Raw genomic sequence first — 16,218 nt, forward strand, 5'->3', positions numbered from 1 at the left:
GCATGTCATAAAGATCGCTTGGATTAGCTTGACAAATAGAGCTCAACAAACTCGTAAAGCCATTGCAATCACACAGACCTCATCATCCTCATCATCGTCATCATAATTATCATCTTTTTCATCGTCACAATCACTAGAAAAATCACATTTACCTTTTTTTTAAAAAGAAAATCTTCTTTATCTCCATTCATAAGTGTTGACAGCCTCTCGACACCTCCCCCCTTTTCTTCGTTCAGAAAATTAAAGAGAGAAAAATTCAAAATAATAAAAGAAGAGAGAAAGAAGCTTCCTGCAGACTAAGTGGAGAAGCTGTCTTTGCCTAAAAGAGGGCAGAAAGAGAGGGGAAGGGAGAGGTAGCCTGCACTCTCTTCAGCCTATTAAAAGGCATGTCCTCTACTCAGTTTAGAGGCCAAGAGAGACCCCGAGAGGTTGTGAAAGGAAGCTAGAGAGAGAGAGAGAGAGAGAGAGAGAGGGGGGGGGGGTTACCCTGAGAGGCTGAGAGAGAGAGAGTTAGAAAGAGAGTTAGAGAGGGAGAGACTTAGCTCAACCCCCCCTTCTCTCACCGTCTTCGATTAAGCCATCCTCTCTTATGCTCTCCCATCTCGAATTCATTCTGCCTTCTCCATTTCTCGAACCTACTTTGTGAACGATGGCTCCAAAGTAACGAGGTGGAAAGATCATGAGAACCATTGCAACCGGGGGTCAAAGAATAGGTATTGTGGGAGATATGGGAGTGCTCGAGGTTGCCGAAGTTGCCACTACCAAAATGGAACATCGGGTGTGGCGAACGCAAGTGTGAACAAAGATGAAATTCCCAATCTCATCATGCCAAACCAGGTTATTCACGTTTCAAAAATAGGCTATTATTTTCATATCACCACATAAAATAATAAGATTTATGCCAATTTTTTACATAAAATGTTAGATTTTGCATTAAGTGGTACAAGATCTACTTGTTAGATTGCATGGACAGCATCCATATAAGAATTAAGTACATAAAATATTAGCTCCCATATTTTACACTTAAATGAAATGGAAGTTTCGTCTAAAGAGCATACTAATACATGCATAAACAGTTAACTGCAACCTATGATTTGCGATTAAATTAATCGAGATTATAATTCATAGAATCATGATGGAAATAGCTGCATGAGAATATTGCACGAAATGAGTAAAAGACTATATGCGCACTTGAGATTAATAAAATAACTCGATATATTGTCAATGCAATAGGGTTAATGTTGATTAACACTTGCTATGAAAAGTGAATGTCTATTTAAGGGTCTTGAAAATCATCTTGTTAAATTATTGTCGTAACATTTTTTCTAAAGGAAGTTCACTTGTGTTGGGTAAGTTAGCCCCAAATGGAAAATTCATGTCTTGCTTAACATGTTGTAAGAAATGTACTCAACACTTCTTTATGGGGAGGATAATCCTCATTAGAATGTAAGGTTACCTTAGGATAAGGACTATTGGCTATATGAAGTTGTGAGCAACATGATGGTGTGATTGTCATTGCATCATTGACATATGTTTTGAAAGGATTGTTTGTGTTTGCTAGAAACTAGATCTCTGATTAAAAACATTAAAAATAGGATAAAAGGAAAAGATTGCACTAGGCTACCCCCAAGCTAGCTACGAGACCCTACTCTAAGGGGGTCATGATCGTTGTCATTATAATTATCATCTTCTTCATTGTCATGATCACCAGAAAAATATTATTTACCATTAAAAAAGAGAAAATCTTCTTTATCTCCATTTATAGGCATTGATAGCCTCACGACACCTCCCCCTCTTTTCTTAGTTCAAAAAATTAAAGAAAGAAAAATTAAAAATAATAAAAGAAGAGAGAAAGAAGCTCCCCACTATGAGTGGAGGAACTGTCTTTGCCTAAAAGAGGGCAGAAAGAGAGGGGAAGGGAGAGGCAGCCTGCACTTCCTTCAGTCTATAAAAAGGCATGACCTCTACTCAGTTTAGAGGCCAAGGGAGATCCCGAGAGGTTATGGAAGGAAGCTGGAGAGAGAGAGAGAGAGAGAGAGAGAGAGAGGGAGGGAGTTACCTTGAGAGGCTGCGATGGAGAGAGTTAGAAAGAGAGTTAGAGAGGGAGAGACTTAGCTCAACCCCCCCTTCTCTTGCAGTCTTTGATTAAGCCATCCTCTCTCATGCTCTCCCATCTCAAATTCATTCCATCTTCTCTATCTCTCGAACCCGCTTGTGAGAATGATGGCTTCAAAGTGACAAGGTGGAAAGACCATGAGAACCATCGCAATCAATCAAAGAATGGGTATTGTTGGAGATATGGGAGTGCCCGAGGTTGCCAAAGCTGCCATTGTTGGGGGTAAAGGCGCCTCTGCCTAGCCGCCCGTGTATTGCTACGCTGGCAGTACCCACCACTACACACTGCAGGTGGCGGGTGCCTGTCACAGTCACTTATTCTTTATTCTTTTAGTAATAGTTTGAATAAAGGAAGGCTGGGCCACACATTGTGGTTATTGGAGTTCCCACTTTTGAGTCTCTCACTCTCTTGGCTCTTGCTCTCCATCCACCATAGCTCTCACCACCAAGCTTCTTCTTCTTGGGTTCCACTTCTCTTTCAACTAGTATCAAAGCAAAGGAATTGGAGCTTGCCCGGCATTCTCTTCAGCCCAAATTTGAAGAGCTTCAACCTGAGCTTTAATGGCAACCATAGCACCTTCATTTGCAAGTATGTTTTGATCTCATGCCTCCTCCCCAAGCTTCTGGACCTTCATCGGCTTCTTCCGGGGCTGCATTGGAGCCCCCTTGACATTGCCAAGTACCCCCGAGGGCTTTTAAAGACCCCCAGCCCCCAGGAATAGCACACGCAATTTTTGGCGCATTTTTAGGGGGCTGGGTTGACCTACTCCCGACATTTCCTTGCTCTTCCTTGGCTTCCCGACACTCTTAGCAACCTTCCTGAGCATTGCTTGACTCCCCGGCATTAGTGCTTAACTCCTGGTGACCAATTTGAGTGCTTCCCCCTTCAGCCCTTTGCTATATACACAGTCCTAGAAGTGTCAAAACAGGGCAACACTTGACATTTACTGTTTGATGCTTCTTGGCAGCATTGCATGTTTGATGCCTATTGATACCCGGTGATACCCGGATGTTATGGGATTCTATGTCTATGCTTTGGGACTGATTTGGAGCATATTTGAGCACCGTTTGAGCTTCATTTAATAGTAAATTACTTGTTGTAATATAGTGGGTTGAAGCTCATTTACTTGGTATATGCATTGGTTCATGGATACGGGGTGCTTACTAGAGGGTGGAATGATCATATAGATGTATTTGGAGGTTGTCAAATACTTCTTACTGGTTCCGGAATGCTTCTAAGCTTGGATTAGGCTCTAGTTGGCATGCTTTGGACCGGTTTATGCCTATTGTCATTGCTTGCATTTGGCTTCAGTTGGCATGCTTTGGACCAGTTTATGCCTATTGTCACTGCTTGATATTTAGGCCTCTTGCATTTATGCTTTGGTCAGATATGGATGCCACTTGGTTTTTCCATGCTTGATAGTTACTTGGAGCTTCATCTTCAAATATATTTGAGCATCCTAGATCTACTGGGCATTACATTTGGTTGTCAATTACATGCTCTTTGAGGCTTATGCTTTACGAGTCTAAGATAGCTTGGGATTTCTGCTCCGAATGTACCCTACTTGGATTTGGCATGTCTGATGCTATGTATTCGATATATTAGAGTGTCGCTTACTCTCTTTGCATCTGACTTTACTTCCAGTGGGAACCTCTTGGCATATTCGAAAGTACATAGAGTTTTACTTACACTTGACCTTGAGCTTGTGGGATAGTTACATGCATTTGGTCTCTTGAAAGCTTTATGTCTACAATTTGTCTATAGCAGGATGATTTGATACACCTATTGGGGCAAGCACCTATCTCTATCACAGGCTTGTCAATTTTATATGCATCTTGGATGGTTATGTATTGAGCTTCTTGCTATATCAGTTGTGCTTGTGCTTGGTCTCCTCTCTTACCCCGAGACCCATTACATGCATGACTTCTAGACCTATGAGATGTATCTTGCTTGACAGGTGATTGGTTTGACATTTCTTGGTACCTTCTTGCCCCTGGAAACTCACTGTTGGATGTATCTTGCTACCTGGCAGTTGCAGTGACATATGTCAGTGACATATGTATTAGTGATTGCTTCATTTTGGGACAGTTTTACATACTACTATCATTTATTACAGCAAGCTGAAATCTACAGATTTTGAGCACTTCTATGGGGGTAATGCTTGCTATTTGATGTTATCTTGGTCATATTTTTTGGACAGGGGCTTCTCTTGGTGAAATCCACTCTTTCAGCTAGTTTTAGCAGTGGTTTTAGTGCATTTTTTGCTAATTACAGCAACTTGCAATTTTACTTTTTTGCATTGATTTGGGACAGTATGGCTAGTCATCTGAAAGACAAAGCTCTCTTTAACATTGCCAAGTTGGATGGTACCAACTATGCGTATTGGAAGTCCCAAATATGGCAAGTTTTGGTGTAGAAGTTGCAGATTAAACCCTTGCATTTCAAGGGTGTCAAATCTCAGGATATGGATGATGATGTTTGGATGGAAGTTGATGAGCTATGCAAGTCTACCATTATTTTATCACTCTCAGAAAAGGTCCATCATAATGTTGTTGAAGATGAAAATCAGAGTGCATGGGATTTATGGGAGAAGATTCAGGAGCTCTATGCACAGCAAAGTCCTACTCCATAGATGTATTGGGGCTGAAGCAGTTAATGGACCTTCATATGAAAGAGAGGACCTCCCTTTCATCTCATTTTAGTCAATTTCATGCTATCGTGAAGATTTTTTTGTCAAAGGGTATTGAGTTCAAAGACAACTTGCACGTGTTATTTCTACTTGGCACCTTGCCTGAATCATGGGATGTCCTCCGTACTCCCATATGCACGAACAAGCTTGATGGGTTGAAAATTAAAGATGTTGAGAGTGCTTTATTGACTGAGGAAAACAGCAGGAGAAACAATGATGCTTCCTGCTCTTCACATGCATTGAGACCGTTAGAGGTGGCAGACATGGCAAGCATGATAATGATTATAAGGGCATGGACTCTCAGAAGTTCAGGTCCAAGTCATGTGGTCACAGTAATCCCGTGGATTGAAGTTTGATCTTACCTGTCATTATTGTGGGAAATTAGGACATATTAGGCTGCAGTGCCATAAAATGCGCAATGATAAGCGCAAGGAAAAGGGAAAAGAAAAAGTGTAGGGGAAAAATCTTCTGAGCGCAGTATTGTACCTGCAAAGTCCAGTGTGAAGATAGAAGAGGTTAATGTCATGCAGGCCACTGATTCAGATGATGATTACATACTTGCAGCTTCTTCGTGCAATGCCTTACAGGATTATGATATACATTCTATATATGCGCAGTGTTGGCTCCTGGATTCGGGTGCGTCCTTTCATGCGACACCCTATAGAGATTGGTTTCATACCTATCGTACCATGTCTGGTTTTGTGAGTCTTGGTGATGATAGGTCTCTTGACATTGTGGGCATTGGAGATGTTAGGTTGCAGTTTCCTCCTGGCAGTTCTTTTGTTTTGCATGATGTACGCCATGTACCTACGTTGACTTGCAGCCTTATGTGAGCTGGACTGCTTAATGATACAAGGTATTTTGTTTCTTTTGGATACTCTGCATGGAAGATTACTAGTGGCAAGCTTGTGCTTGCAAGAGGTGCCAAGTCTAGTAGCCTCTATCCCTTAATTGTATCTGGAGCTACATTGGATCATATTTTTTCTATGGGCTCTATTCCCCATGTATCCCTTTGGCATGCTTGTTTGGGACATATGTCTCTTAAAGGAATGAAAATGCTCCGTGCTTTACAGTATCTTCTGCCTTTTGATCTTCGCATTTTGATTCTTGTGATCATTATTTGTATAGCAAGCAGACTAGAAATACACATAAAAAGTCTGATAAGAAATGCATGGGTGAGCCCTTGGCTCTTGTGCACTCCGATGTACGTGGGCCCATGCCATGTCAGTCACTTGGTGGGCAAAGTACTTTTTTACTTTCATAGATAATTACTCACGTAAGGTTTGGGCTTATCCCATAAAAAGAAAATCCGATGTCTTAAACACATTTGCAGAGAACCAGTCTGGGAAAAGGCTCAAATGCCTAAGGTCAGATAATGGGGGTGAGTATGTATCACGTGCTTTTGAGTAGTTTTGTGATGAGCGGGGTATTAAGCATCAATTGACTGCCCCTTACATCCCTCCCCAGAATGGTATGCTGAATGCATGAATAGGACCATTCAGGAAAGCGTCCGTAGCATGCTTAGCCAGGCTAGCTTACTGCAGCACTTTTGGGTTGAGGCAGTTACTACTGCAATGCATCTCATTAACACATCGCCTAGCAGTGGCATTGACTTTCAGGTTGCTGAGGAGGTATGGGCAGGCAAGCCCCCCTCTTATGATCATTTGCGTGTCTTTGGATGTGAGGCATTCTGCCATGTGCCCAAGGACAAACACAATAAATTGGATCCTAAAAGTGTCAAATGCATTTTCGTTGACTATGGAGATGCAGGAGAGATGGGCTACCGTCTATGGGATCCGCAAGCGCAAAAAGTGATTCACAGCCATGATGTCATCTTTCATGAGGACAAAATGCATATGCAGCCTGAGAAAGTGGTTGAGGTACGCAGAGTTATCTTTCAAGAGGAGCCACCTGCTCCCGTTCAGCTCTCTCCACGACCAACTAGACAATGTGTAGCATCACCTAATGCTCATGTCCCAAATGCTAGACATGTTGATGTTAGACAGGATGTTGGTCAGGCAGCAAATCCTGGGTTGAGACATTCTACTAGAGACTAACCATTTTGTGCCCTCTATGGATGATTATGTATACTGGTTACAGATGCATGAGAGCCTCTCACTTATGATGAGGCTATGCGCAGGGGTGATTGTTACTCTTGGGAGAGGGCTATGCAGTCTGAGCTTGACTCATTGCATAAGAATCTGACTTGGGATTTGGTTTCCTTGCCTCAGGATAAGAAGGCTTTGCCATGCAAGTGGGTGTACAAGCTGAAAAGTATCCCTGAACACCCCAAGCCGATAGACAAGGCTCGATTGGTTGCTAAGGGTTTTAAGCAAGAGCATGGTGTTGACTTTGATGAAGTATTTTCTCTTGTGGTCAAGATGACCACCCTATGCTTAGTCTTGGCCTTGGTTGCATAACTTGACCTGGACTTGTACCAGATGGATGTCAAGACGGCTTTTCTACATGGGGACTTGCATGATGAGATTTACATGGAGAAGCCTAAGGGCTTTGCGCACCCTGGTAAGAAACACCTAGTGTGCAAGCTAAAGAATAGTCTATATGGTTTGAAGTAGGCACCTAGGGAGTGGTACCATAAGTTTGATGCATTCATGCAATCACAGGGCTACATCCGTAGTGCTATGGATCTGTGCTTGTACACGAAGAAAGCCCGTGATGATTCTTTAGTAATTTTGGTACTCTATGTGGATGACATGCTTTTAGCAGGGACCGCTCATAAAGAGCTAGATGCTCTTAAGGCTCAGCTCAAGAAGAGCTTTGAGATGAAAGATCTGGGACATGCCTCTCATATACTTGGTATGCGCATTACGCACGATCGATCTCAGGGACTACTCTATCTGTCACAGAGGGAGTACATTCATAAAGTCCTTGAGCGCTTCCGCATGTAGGATGTTAAGCCTATTGGTTGTCCATTACCTTCTCATGTGAAGGTTTCATAGGCTGATTGTCCGCAGACAAATGAGCAGAGGGCTAAGATGGCCAAGATTCCCTATGCATCAGCCATGGGCAATCTTATGTATGCCATGATAGCCACCCATCCAGATATTGCTTTTGCAGTTGGGGTTGTGGCACATTATATGGCTACACTTGGCAAGAAACATTGGGATGCCGTGAAGGGTATCATGAGGTACTTGAAGGGAATAGTAGATATGTGTCTTTGTTATGGCAGCCAGGATACAAGAGTCGTGGGGTACACTGACTCTGATTATGCAAGATATGCAGATAGTAGGAAGTCCACTTCTGGCTATGTATTCACTTATGCTAGAGGGGCTATCTCTTGGATGTCTAGGGCGCAAAAGTGTATGGCCCTTTCTACTATAGAGGCCAAGTATATTGCAGCCACAGAGGCTTGCAAGGATGCTATTTGGTTGGGCCGTTTGATTGTTGACCTTGGTATGACAGATGTTATGCCTACACTGCATTCGAATTCTATGAGTGCCATTCAGTTGGCCAAGAACCTGGTCTTCCATGCAAATACGAAACATATTGAGGTGAGGTATCACTTCATTCGCAAGGTCATTGAGGACAGATCTATTGACCTTGTCAAGATTTCGACTAAGCAAAATCCTGCATACTTGCTCACGAAGAGCCTCACTACTGAGCACTTTGCCTTCCTCAAGAGATTGATAGGCATTGCATGAGATGACATCTTTTTTTTCCTCATCCTGTTGTATATGTATACATGCTATACTGTCTTTTTTTTCTCTCTCTCACTGGGGTAGATTTTCCTTTAAGTGGAAGGTTGTTGGGGGTAAAGGCGCCTCTGCCCAGCCACTCGTGTATTACTACACTAACAGTACCCGCCAATGCACACTGCAGGTGGCAGGTGCCCGTCACAGTCACTTATTCTTTATTCTTTTAGTGGCAATTTGAATAAAGGAATGCCTGGCCACACATTGTGGTTATTGGAGTTTCCACTTTTGAGTCCTCACTCTCTTAGCTCTTGCTCTCCATCCGCCATAGCTCTCACCGCCAAGCTTCTTCCTCCTGGGTTCCACTTCCCTTTCAACCACTACCCAATGGAACGTTGGGCTTGGGAAATGAAAGTGTGAGCAAAGACTAAATTTCCAATGTTGTCGTGCCAAACCAGGTTATTCATGTTTCAAAAATAGGCTATTGTTTTCATATCTCCACATAAAATAATAAGATTTATGCCAAATTTTTATATAAAATATTAGCTTTTGCATTAAATGGTATAAGATCTACTTGTTAGATTGCATGGACATCATCCATATAAGGATTAAGTCCATCAAATATTAGCTTTCATATTTTACACTTACACAAAATGGCAATTTCATCTAGAGAGCGTACTAATACATGCATAAATGGTTAATTGCTACCTATGATTTGTGATTAGAATAATCGAGATTATAATTCATAAAATCATGATGGAAATAGTTGCAGGAGAATATTGCACGAAAGAGCAAATTACTATATGTGCACTCGAGATTAATAGAATAACTCGATATATTTTCAATGCAACAGGGTTAAGGTTGATTAACACTTGTTATAAAAAGTGAATGTCTATTTAAGAGTCTTGAAAATCATCTCGTTAAATTATTGTCGCAACATTTTTTCTAAAGGAAATTTGCTTATGTTGGGTAAGTTAGCCCCAAATGGAAAATTCATGTCTTGCCTAACATATTATAAGAAATGTACTCAACACTTCTTTATGGGGAGGAGAATCCTCATTAGAATGCAAGGTTACCTTAAGATAAGGACTATCCTCGCTATGTGAAGCTATGATCTACACAATGGTATGATTGTCATTGCATCATTGACATATGTTTGAAAGGATTGTTTGTGTTTGCTAGAAACTAGATCTCTGATTAAAAACATTGACAAACAGGATAAAAGGAAAAGATTGCACTAGGCTACCCCCAAGCTAGCTTCAAGACTCTACTCCAAGGGGGTCATGGTTATTGCTTTGAGAGGCTTAAACCAGCTCCGTGCGAAAGGTGTGTCCTTAGGGATAGCCTTAGGCAGTAGGAGATGTGGGTGCCAAGGGGGCTGTAGTTGTAAATTCCGCATTACTCCTAGAATCTAATGAGCCCCTTCGTAACCCAGGATGGGATCCTGAAACCCTAAATACTAGTTTACAATGGCAGAATCTTGGTGAGTAGAATATCCTCATGGAATTCTGTATATCTTCGACAAAGACAGAAAGATGGAAATTGTAAAAAACTTCCAATATAATAAAAGAGTTTGTTTTATTCAAGGATTGTTTGAATTGTATGTGTGTCCGTGAAATAAATTATGTAAAGAAACCTATGATTTAACGAACTAATTGAGGAAACTAGCTGTATATGTTTCAATAAATGTGTTGTAGGTAATTAAAAAACTAAAGATGATACCGTCATCAAAGGGAAGCGGGTGGGCATGACCCCGACGGATTTGTTCGATGGTAGGGTGGTCCCGATTAGCTAGAAGCTTTTCTAACTCGGCGATAGAAATAGAAAGATGATAAATTAACTAACTAGTCATTAGGTAGAACCGACTTGCATTGTTTTAGGGGATCGGAATGGAATTTTGTCTTATGGGCAGGAGGGTTGATGTACTACACTCCCCTTCGTCTCCATTTTCTTTGAACCAAGTGCAATGGCAAGTTCACTTCAATTCAAGTAATTTGTAGAAAGTGAAAACTCAAAATTATTGATGCTAGCTGGCTATTAGGAGACCCGTCTAATTTAGGAACCCAAAAATTCAAGTCAATCCTAGTGGGTTTGGCGGCCAAAACGTTGCAAAGTAGACTCAGTAGGGCCTAAGTGACAAACCCCGTGATACTCCAGGGGAGTGCCAACAAGCGGCATCATTTTTGGAAAACCTATTAATGGACTACTAAAAGGTGTGCCTTGGATTGAGACTGGCAGCAGAAACCTCACAGCTCCAATCCCTTTTGCCCCCTGGGTGCCTAGACAAAGTGGAACTCGACTTCGTAAAGATTATTATAACTTGTACAGGAGTGATCCTCACACTCAAATTACATTTGTTACTGCTTGATGTTATCAAAACTAAAAAGTTTTAGTGCCTTGCTTTCTTTCCCATCACCTATTGCGTCTGATAGAGTTAACAACAAAGTTTCACCCCATCTCTCTAAAATGACACAAGGCCATATTCTAAACATTTCGAAGATGGTCAATGTTTTAGCCCTTCTTACTAGCAAGCCATCTTATCATACTAAGGGAAACCTCTCGGCTCATCGAAACCCCATCGAGACTGCCCAACTATCGGAGGAATCTACCCTCCTGCTAATTACTTAATTGTCTAATTACCTAGTATATTTAGCCTGACATATAAAAAATAGTCTCTTAATTAGGTTATTGGGTAGAAGGTTCATTCATATAATTTAGGCACCATGCAAAGAAAATATCAAACAATATTTTGAAAATGGTTACAAATAATGTATTTATCTTGCACCTTCTCCAAGGTGCAATGCCATATTAGCATCCCAACCCCTAATCTAGGACCCATATGTAAAGTATATAAATACATGTATCCAATTTCCATAGACAAAATCCACCAAGCCACCCTTAGCTAGCATCCGGATCTTGCATAAATAAATTTGTAGGTTTGTAGGGTTTCTATTGTATCCATGTCCACTATCAAGTATGTAATGGGAATCGCAACCAAAGCCCCATTGCTTTCCACGTGCCTCAAGAGTAGAGTCAATCACTACAAAGAGAGCTCTCATCATTGGAGCTGACCCTAGCTTTCAGGATGGAACTCAATTTTTGGAGAGGGAATTTGGTAATAAGTGACTTAAGGTTCATTAGCTCCTCTCCAACATTTAATCAAAAGCAAGGCAAACACCCTATCTCAAACTAGAAAATTGTCTCCTTCCCATCCTAGTAACATAACTTCTTATTACTTCAAAAATTCATTTTACACATCCCCAATTTAGAATAACAAAATTATAAGTTCCTCTCTAAGAAAAGATATAATATTGTACCATGTATATTTTTATTCTCTATCAAAATTGTAATTCATAGACATCTAAAGACTATCCCATGTCTTGTCTTGCTTTAGGGTTCCTAAGTCACTTGTAGCTCCATCTCATGCATCTCATGTTTTAGTTTGAAGTTTCATGATTATTCTTCTTGTCCTTGAAGTCTTGGTTCTCTTCAAACTCTTGTAGCCCTCTTTTAGAGTGGCTAACAACCCATCACTTTGATAAATTTTCTAAATACTTATCTTAATATCTCAATTTTACCTATATGGATAGCATCATGATCTAGTCACATTAGACAACTTGCAAAATTTGATTGCAATTCAATTATACTCACAAGGAAGGAGTGTTATTTTTAGTCATTGACCCTCTTTGCCCCTTGGGAGAGTCTCAAGAGCATGCCCATATTCTAGCGAGTATGCATTTGGGTGGTAAGCCATTCTTCCCAAAGTAGTGATAACATTAAGTCCAATCAGTACTTGTAAGTGACCTACAAGTCATCCTTATCTAAGGAGAAAGTAAATACTTCAAAATATGTAAAATAATCTTATAGTTTCACTTCTTTATTAACTTTAGTTCCTCTTAAGGTAACTTCTACTTGTACATTGTTTTGGGTTTAATTTGTTCATCCTTTTTTCCAAGATCTAAAGTCCCTCATGGTGCATCATACAAGAATCCCTACCCCTAAAATTAAGTCAATTGATGCCTTTGAAGGAAAAAGTCAATCAAAACTTAAGCTATACACCTCTATGACTTTAAAACTCATTTATTATAATACAAATGTTTATTGAATTTGATGGCATCTAGAGATTAGTTGGATTTGATGGCATCTAGACCATTAGTTGATGGTGGGGGAGCTCCGCTTATCCTTGCAACTTCCCATCCACTTCTAGTGGCCCTCTTCTTGGGTGCCATCATGACCCTTTATTCTCACCCATTCACTCCTTTTCACCTTGGCTTGATAATAGTTACACACATTGAATTCCATTATTGGCCTAGTACCCCCTTTCTCCCCCCCCCCCCCGTAAGGGCTTTGTAGCTATACCATGGCACTGCTACCAGAAACACTTATATAGGGAGTAGTAGTGACTCTAAGCCCTGCTTGGTTTCCATTCTACGTGTGATTCCTTATGCCCAGTGGTGAACCCTCTTATGTGTGACATCACAAGGGTGTAGTGACTCTAAGCCGTGCTTGGTTTCCATTCTACGTGTGATTCCTTCTACCCCAGTGGTGAACCCTCTTATGTGTGACATCACAAGGGTGTAGTCCTGAGATGTGCCTATGTTGTATTGTTTATTTGATTGAATAATACAATAGTATACCTTGTCATCACATATCGTGTTACCCTTCTGTGCCGTGTTGAGTGAGTGAACAAGTGCAGGTGCATCACACTTGGTATCAAATAAACTCTTGCTCGAAGTGGGGGAGTGCTCACGAAAGTAAGAGAGGAGATCCAATGCCCCAAAGAGAACGAGCCAAAATGACCCACGTCATGTTGCCCCATGTCACAATGCCACGCATCACATCAACCCCATCACATCGACCCCCAACGTGATGACCCTCAATGCCAAGACCCCAACACCATCCACCACCTGAAGATGTGACATGGCTTCCCCACAACACAACCACCACCCAAAGGTGAAACACAGCTTCCCCGCATCGACGACCCCGAAAGCTGAGACGCAACTCTCCACAACCACATGGAGGATGATAGAGAGAATGCACCCATCCCAACAACGGAAGAGAGGAAGAAGAGAAAAGGACAAGAATGGAAAGTAGCTCAAGAGAAGAAGGTAGCTGGGACTAGAGAGGTAGTTGGAAGGCATGTCAAGCCTATTAGACTCAATTTGGAGGAACATGCAGATGAAAAGGAGAAAGAGGAAAGGAGAAGAAAACTAGAAGTGGAGTAGGGTTATAGAGAGTGCTACAACAACAAGAGGAGGAGAGAAGGCAAAAACTACAAGAGAAGATGGATAGATTAGGGAGAGATGAGACTTCTAAGAGGGCGCAAGATATAAGAAAGGACAAGGAGAACGTAGTGGAAGTTGGAAGTAAGAAGAAGGACAAAAGGCACAACCATAGAGAAGAGGAGGAGAATGACAATTTAGAAGACAACTATGGCAAGTTCAAAATGCCCCAACCCACCAAGTACAAAGGAGAGAGGGACATATTGGTCTTGAAGAAATGGATCATTAAGGTAGATAGATACTTGAAGTATGCCAGGATCACTAAAGACAATAAGGGAGAGGTGGTAGCAATCTACTTAGAGGAGGACACTGCTAGTTGTTGGTACCTACTGGAACAGGAGTAAAGACACACCATCTTTTCATGGGAAGAAATCCAAGAGGAACTCAAAGACTATTTCATTCCCAAGATGGAGAAATTCAAAGTCAGAGATGAATGGAGAAACCTCAAATAGACACAAGGGAAGATGAAGGAGTATGTCAACAAATGCAAGCAGCTCATGCTACAACTACACAACATGGACACTGACACTAAGCTACATGGATTCTTATTTGGCATGCAAGAATGGCTAGAAGAGATGTAGAGAGACAGGAGCCAACCAGTTTAGCCGAGGCTATGAGGATGGCTAAAAGACTAGTGGATCTAGTAGGCAGGAGGACAACCCAAGGGGGGCAGACCAGATTCAACACCAACTTCAACAACAACTCATGGACTCCGAGACCCAATACCCCTATAGGCCCATTCCTAGAGATGCGGAGTCAAACCGCATATCACAATCCACCTTAGTACCAAGAGGAGCAATTGGAAGATGGGGGGGTAACCACTACAGACCAACTCCAAGTGCATCATATGGGCTCATGGGATCAAATACATCATGGTGGAGACCCCAAGGCAACCACAAGGATTAGATATTTCAAGTGCACGGGACCCCACTATCAAAATAGATGCCCCATGGAAGACATAGCCTCATCAAGCGAGTCTAGAGTGGTAGTCACTAGTACATATGGAGGAGAGGGAACCACAACCCCCACAAACCAAGAAATTCCAAGTGAAAGTGATGAAAGCATGGACCAACCAAGGGTGGGGACAGTCAATGCTCGTCCCCAATGCATGGTGGCCCAGGAAGTAGTAGCCCAACGTCTATACATCAAGGGCAGAGTGAGTGAAAGGGATCAAGCCATTATGGTGGACACATGGGCCACCCACAACTTTATCACACCAGACTCTACAGCCAAAAATGGGCTAAAATTGTCTAAGGTCCCAAAAGGGTTAACAATAACTTTTACACAAGGAGAGGCTAAGGAGGTGAAACAGGTCTTTGCAATACAAGTAGAAGCAAGAAAGTGGAAAGCAAAACTCAACTTATTAGTCATTCCCATGGATGATTTTAAAGTCATCTTAGGCCTAGAATTCTATGACAAGTATATCATCGCAATGTTTAGGAAAGGAATTAATGAGATGATGTTGGATATGCAAGGAGAAGGTGTTAGAGTACCCTATGAAAGAATGTAGTTGCCAGGCAAAACATCAATCAAAGTGCAAATGAAGGACAATAAACCTGGAGTCTCATGCCAAATGGAAAAATCAAGTACAAGCCAACCAGGAGCACCGATCCAAGCACCACCTTGTGAGGTGACACATATCAAACCTCGCATCATGACATGCAGTGCCAAGCAAGTGGAGAAGTCAGTTAAGCAAGGAGACATGGTTTATCTATGCATGATTTGACCCATTGAATAGGAGGTCACCAAGAAGCCCAAACCCCAAGCTATTAATATAGAGTGGCAGAAATACTTGAGGAGTTTAAGGATGTAATGTCGGCAGAACTACCCAAGGGCCTACCACCCAAAAGAGATGTGGATCACAATATCAAACTCATTCCAAAATCCACCCCACTGGCTAGAGCCCCTTATCATATGAATCAAACAGAACTCATGGAGTTGAAGAAGCAGTTGCATGAATTAGAAGAACAAGGCTTCATCCGCCCTAGCAAATCCCCCTTCGGTGCCATAGTACTATTTGTCAAGAAGAAGGATGGGGGCCTTAGGCTATGTGTAGATTATAGGGTCCTTAATAAGATTACTATCAAAAATAAATATCCCATGCCTCTAGTTGAGGACCTCTTAGATAGGCTACATGGAGCCAAGTACTTTAGCCGCATAGACCTTAGTTCAGGATACCATCAGATTTGCATAGCACAAGAAGATATCCCCAAAATAGCTTTCTGTACCTGATATGGCAATTTTGAATGGCTAGTCTTAGGTTTCGTACTAAGTAATAGGCTAAGCACCTTTTGTGGCCTCATGGATGGAGTCTTTAGGTCAGAAATAGATGTCTTTGTCATTATCTACATCGATGATCTCCTAGTATATAGCAAAAATCTAGAGAAACACAAAAAACACATACACTTAGTTTTTGAGAAGCTAAGACAACATAAGCTATATGCCAAACCAGAAAAATGTGAGTTGCAATAAAGGAGT

General features: G+C 41.5%; 1 long non-coding RNA gene across 1 annotated transcript in view; it reads left to right on the top strand.

Moving 5' to 3' along the window:
• Positions 1 to 527: 527 nt before the first annotated feature.
• The window catches only part of LOC148039449 (uncharacterized), a 51,617-nt gene continuing 35,926 nt past the window's right edge, over positions 528 to 16,218 (top strand). Inside the window, exon 1 of the long non-coding RNA XR_015688309.1 lies at positions 528 to 837. This is a non-coding gene — a long non-coding RNA (uncharacterized LOC148039449). The remainder of the gene's footprint in view (positions 838 to 16,218) is intronic.

This window comes from Lygodium microphyllum, chromosome 2 (genome assembly GCF_053477565.2).
Source record: "Lygodium microphyllum isolate KBCC chromosome 2, Lygodium_microphyllum_v1.1.10, whole genome shotgun sequence".
NCBI classification, from domain to species: Eukaryota; Viridiplantae; Streptophyta; class Polypodiopsida; order Schizaeales; family Lygodiaceae; genus Lygodium; species Lygodium microphyllum.